Raw genomic sequence first — 6,189 nt, forward strand, 5'->3', positions numbered from 1 at the left:
CGCTATGCAGCGCCAGAATCAGTCACGCAAGATGGATATATGTTTTCTTGGGGGTTTAAATGTTCAGAATTGAAGTTCGGCTAACACAAACGGCTAGTTATTAATTGTTATTAGTATTTTATTTTATTTTCAGAGTGCATGTACTTATAGTCATGAAATTATTAGATTAAAAAACAAATTTCATATGTTTTGGTACATAAAGTAATTGAGTAGGGATTAGATTAAAAAACAAATTTCATATGTTTTGGTACAAAAAGTAATTGAGTAGGAAAGACGATCGGGTCATTATGCACCCTAACTTTAGATGCTTCAAAATATATCATAACAATGATAAAAATGACTAATTTTTTTACGACATCTTTTGCAAATAGTTTAGTGCTTAAAATTAAGTTTTTGGCTCACCACCATAAAAATTGATGTCAATTTTATTCGTTATAGTATAAAATGTGCAATTTGTCATTTTTTGAAACCCCTATCATTCATAGTTAACTACCGCCCCCATCTTTGATTGTCAAAGTCCCATTACTTGAACATTATAAAACCTTATATAAACATGTTGTATTTAATAGTTACATAATATAACATTTATTTATAAATGAATATGTTCTACTTATAATTACTAAGTATCTACTTAATTAACAAATATTATTATATTATTAATTTTTTAAACCTAATAACTATTTATAAAAAACATTTTATTACATTGGTTTAAACCTAACCTAAGCTCTCATTCGAATTGTTAACCTAGCATACACATCACAATGGATCGTCATTGCCACTCATTGTTTGAGTGTGATGTCTCGTGGAAAGATTTGCAAGGGAGATAGACACAAAATTATTTATGCATGCCTAAGGAAGAAGACACGAAGATGTTTTTGAGATCATAAATCTAATGCGCAAGTACCCACCTATTTGGACATTTTCTCAAGCAAAGATTGTTTTTTTTTTTTTTTTTTGGGACAAAGGGTCGCGTTGGAAGGTTGTGTGGGATGGCGTGGATAGAGGGTCATCAGCATTGCTTGGTGTGTGCTAGGATGACATGGACAGAGGGTCATCGGCATTGCTTGGAGGGATGGCGTGGATAAATTTCTAGCGATTTAGGTAAGGGTATATGGATTTTTTCCTACAATTTTTGGTAATTTGGGTAATGTATAAATGGATTTTTTGTAAGATCTACACAGAGATATGTCATCTTCAAGTAGGATAACGAGATTTTTCTCAATTCTTAAATCCAGCATACGGTTAACAATATTTTCAACTTAGGGTTCAAAGATTGATTGTTCTTTAGAAACTTCTCTTCAATTTGCATACCTTCTAATTGATTCTTGTATTTGGGACAGGATGAACTTATGGATGCTTCATACTAATTTGGAAAAGAAAGGAAGGGGACAAAAAATTTCGCAAATGTGGCTATCAACACACAAAAATCTAAGGGATTTGCCACATTTCGAGCAAGTAAGCTCTTTCTTGGACCTTATTGAGCAAATGACCCATCCATTCTTCTCTAGCAATTTTAGAACCCTTTCATAAGCCTGGTTATTTGTTTTTCCTAGCTGGTTTTGATTTTTTGCACATATTTTTTTGTTCAAAATTATTGTTTCAAGTTTATCTTCTATTTTTCATACTACGAGAATGATTAAAGCATGTTTTGTTTTAATTTAGATGTGATGATCTACTTCAGAGGTTGCAAAATATTGTCTTTATTACTACTTGAAACATAATCTGCAAAATGTAATTGATGTATTACGAGAAGTTGAAACGAATATTGATATTGCCATTTTATGTGTTTGTGTCTATGTTGATGGATGGTTTGAAGATATGGTTCGAAGTTTAGAATTTGCTTTCTCTTTGTATAAGTATGAATTAATCAACTTGGAATGAAGATTTATTAGCTTTATATATTTTGTAGTGGACTCATGTTGTTAAGATTGTTCCAATGTTTCAAAAAAAAAAAATCGCATCTGGTTCTTATATATTCTGCTTTGATATGAAAATGAGATATATGGTTGCTTTAGAAATTCCTAAACATTCCAATATGAGTGTTAAACCTTATACTATGTCAATTCATTAGTCTGGTACCATTGAAATTGTGTTAAACCTTATACTTCCTCAAGATAATTTTCCTCAATAGAATTTATGTGTCTCTAAACTACAGTTGTATTGTTTAAGGCTTATGTTTGGCCCATTATTTAGACAATTGGGGTGATTTCAAAGCTTTTTTTTTTTTTTGGAGAAGTGAAGTAATTTGGTAATTCTACATTTGTGTAGTTTTTATCTTTGTAAATAGTAAAGGTTGGTACAATTACTTTACATACAAATTAACGATTTTGTAACTATAAGTAATTTATCCATTTTGCTTAGTTAACAGTGTAAATTTTGGACCATTAGTAGAGGGATCACAATGCAAAACTGAAAATAATACAGCAAACTATGAAAAAGGATACAACCTTAGATTAATTTAAAATCAGTCCTTTTAATGCTAAACAACATAATGTAGTGCTTGTAGAGTCATGTCTTTGTCTTTTTCATTGCTCCCTAATCATGGAACACCAACATTCAATTTCTTTAGAACAAATATTATATGATTGGAACACCAAAATTCATTTTTGAAGACTAATCAAGTAATATAATAGTTTGCAAATTGTGTGTGTGTGTGTGTGGATGTTGTCAAAAACAAGGGCAAGTTTGAAAGCTTTGCTTGCAAGTTCTACTAATTTTGTTCTTCTTATCTCCATATGTGGATGTTTGGCCATCCATTCTAACTTTTTAGATTTTAAATATCCCTTGAATGGAGAAAAGACACTTACATCTAAAGGTTGTAATTTATGACTAGTGCGAGCAAGCAGTATAAGAAGACCTATGCCTAGAGATCTTACCTCTTAAATTATGGCTAAGGCTATGACTATCATGCCCATCAAATACGAGAAGATGCCTATTTTTAGGTGAAGTACCACCCAGAACAGATCTAGAAAAATGATGCAACCAATTTAAGAACAATTCCTTTGTCATCCAAGTGTGTGGTTGTGATGTCATGCAAGCTCCTACTTTATAGTTGGCAATGTAATTTCTAAGCTTTATTTTTTCCTTGAAGATATAAAACCCTAGTATTCTATGACTTGTTGCATTTACACAACATAATATTGTGATCCATTCTTGACTTCTAGATAAGATCTAGAGCACACTTTTACTACACAACTTTGCAATCACCCACATACCATAATTCCTGCCTGCTTGCACCCCTGTTTCATCATAGTTCCATATTTTTGTTGGTTCATAATAATAAATATTACACAATGTGATCAAATTAATGTCATCAAATTGTCATAAAAATTTGCTACAGTACTTGGTTGTAGCATCATTTCTCTATCCCTATCTAAACCCTTTACAGTCCTTATTGTCAAATATGGATTACATTTGTGAAACCCCACCCACCATGACCTACTTGGTAAACTATTCTTGAATGGATTTGGCCTGGTTTAGCAGATGTGAGCCACATGTGACTTAATTTAAATAACCTAGAATCTATAACCAAAAAAAATTGAGCTAAATCTTTACACCACTGAACAACCTCCAACTCTTCTTCCAATGACAGAATTTTTGGTGATCCATTTATTTTTGTTGTTGTCAATCCCGCTAGCTAATAAGACAAGTTACTAGTAGGGATTCCCCACTTTTTGGTTGCTACTATTATAGAAAAGGAAATATCTTCGACATCTTGAATAACACCTTCCATCTCCTCTTTAGTCCACTGATTGCCTTGGAGTATTTTGTTTCTTTTATATTGTTGACAATAGTTTTTAACATCTTGATTGTTTGAATTACTTGCAATAACATTGCAATCTATGTTATTATTAGAGTCAATGACATGCAATTTAACACCATGAGGATAATGACTTCTTGATTTTCTGGTTGCTCTCTTGCTTCTTCTCTTTCCTATTGTCATAATGCCTAAACAAAGAAACACCAAATATTAATGTGCATAACATAGTCTAATGAAATCAACTTTAATTTACACTCATAGGAATCAGAAAATACTCATGTTTTAATGTCATATAACAAAAAAATCTCCTAAACCAAAGCTTATGTTTCTATGTTAAATAAAAATAGTGATTGTTTTAATACAAAATCCCATAAGAAACTAGCTTAAAGATGGCATATGTATATGTATATGTTTTGATTAAGTAAAAGTAGGTTTTAAAGGACCCGAAACCTTTTTACAACCAATATTTCAAGAAACAGATAGAGCAAATAAAAGTAAACACAAAACAGACCTCCAAAAAGAACAAAGATGAGGCCAAAGAGGGAACTGTTGACAAAGACAGTAAAAAGTTAGCATAAAGATAGCAAAAAGACTAAAAAAGAGATAGCCAAGAACTAGCTAGGTAGTCTTGATCATGTCCAGTGCCTGATCTGCTAGAATCTGCATGTTTTTAGCCACCGCCTTCACCTCGTCCTTCTTGCCCATGTCTTCACTCTTCTTTGAGTGAGCTCTAGTGCATTTTTTGTGGCCTTGGCTATCAATAACCTGAGGGGAATCTTAGCTTTTATCCATTTCAAGTTTCTTCATCAGAGTACTCACATTGTCAGCCATTTGTTTGATCAATTTCTCTAGGTTGTTTATCTTTGTTTCCATCATCGTGATCTTGCCCTGGTTAGCATTGAAATCTCTATCCATTGAATTGCAAGATCTTCTGCATTAAGTTTTTGACATCTTCAGCACTCCCCACCACCTCCATTAATATGTCAATATGTTGACCAAGAGTGCGCTAACCATGGGCAATTTGACTGGCATGCCCAACTTCCATCATTAAGGCTTGCATATCCCTACCCAACTTTTGCATTTGACTTTTCATAACCCCAATTTCCTTCAGAATAGTTCCTAGGTTTCCATGCAGTCCTTTAAGAAACCTTGGAGTATCATCATACTTCTCATTATAATTCGATTGAATCCCTTTTTCCTGAGACCCCTCATTGCCCGAATCACCTTTATAACCAAATTGCTTCTCCAAGCATCTTGAAGGATATCTTTTCCTTTCCATTCTATGGGCAAGGGTTTCGTAATCTAAGGGAGAAGCAGCCCTCACCACCAGACTGTCCTTAATCCTCTTTCCTTTACCCTCACTTTTCTTCTTATAATCCCTTACCAAATCCTCCACAGAATCACTCTCCTTCTTAGAATCAGAGAGACCAGCCACTCTTTTCTTCTTCTTAGACCTACTCCCAGAGCCCTTGTTCAAAATCACCTCACCCCCTTCGACTTCATCTTGGGTTTCAAAGTCATAACCCTTCTCTTGAACACTCCCCTCAGTATCATAATTAGCATCCTTAATGCGACCTATGTTCCTCACTATCCTCTTAGATTTAAGAACATTCATTATAAGAACCATGAGACCCTCTCATGGTAGACATGTTCACCATTTGGGCCTTTCTGGATAGCTTGAATAGAAACACTAAGCAACTGCATCAGATAGTAGGGAAAATTGATTTTGACACTATGCCTAAAGTGGTTGGTAAGCATAAAATGATATCCATAGCATTTCGTGAATCTCCCATCCAAGGTTAAATACTCCATAATCACAAACAAAATGAAGTGCCAAGACTGAGAGACAAAAGTTGGGTTGATATAAGACTTACCAATTTTGACCAGACGGCTCTTCTCAAGCTTAGATTCAACAAATTCTTCAATAGCTCTGTCTGATAATTTTTGCTCCCTGTAGAAATTAATACCCTCGAGCTCCAATCTCGTAGCCTCAGCGAAACCTCCTTTAAAATCTCCATACGCTAATTGCCCACCATCACCGAGCCCTCCTTCTAGGTTTTAATGAACTGTCGAGTGATGGCCGGTTTATTGCCATCAAGCCTCTCCATGAACCTGGTAAAATTACCCCTCCTCAGAATGTCCCAAAATTCCTCCTTCTTCATCCATTCCAAACAACTTACTGGTTCAACGCGCTTCCTCTTTCCTCCCATTTTCCTCACATAAAAAATCCAGAGCTTCTTTGAATGCAATCTCCAAATGAAAAAAATCTCACATAAAACAACAATAACAAAGGTCCAAAAGACCCAGAATCTGTGTGAAGCTAGGCAGAAATCATTGGGAGTTAAAGCACAAAACCCACGGCCTCTTAACTCCACATCATGCCTCTGTACTAACACTGTCATAATTAAAAAACCTTTTTCTGAGACCTC

The sequence above is a fragment of the Cupressus sempervirens genome, chromosome 2 (assembly GCF_028749045.1).
Source record: "Cupressus sempervirens isolate cs-2001-9-10 chromosome 2, ASM2874904v1, whole genome shotgun sequence".
NCBI classification, from domain to species: Eukaryota; Viridiplantae; Streptophyta; class Pinopsida; order Cupressales; family Cupressaceae; genus Cupressus; species Cupressus sempervirens.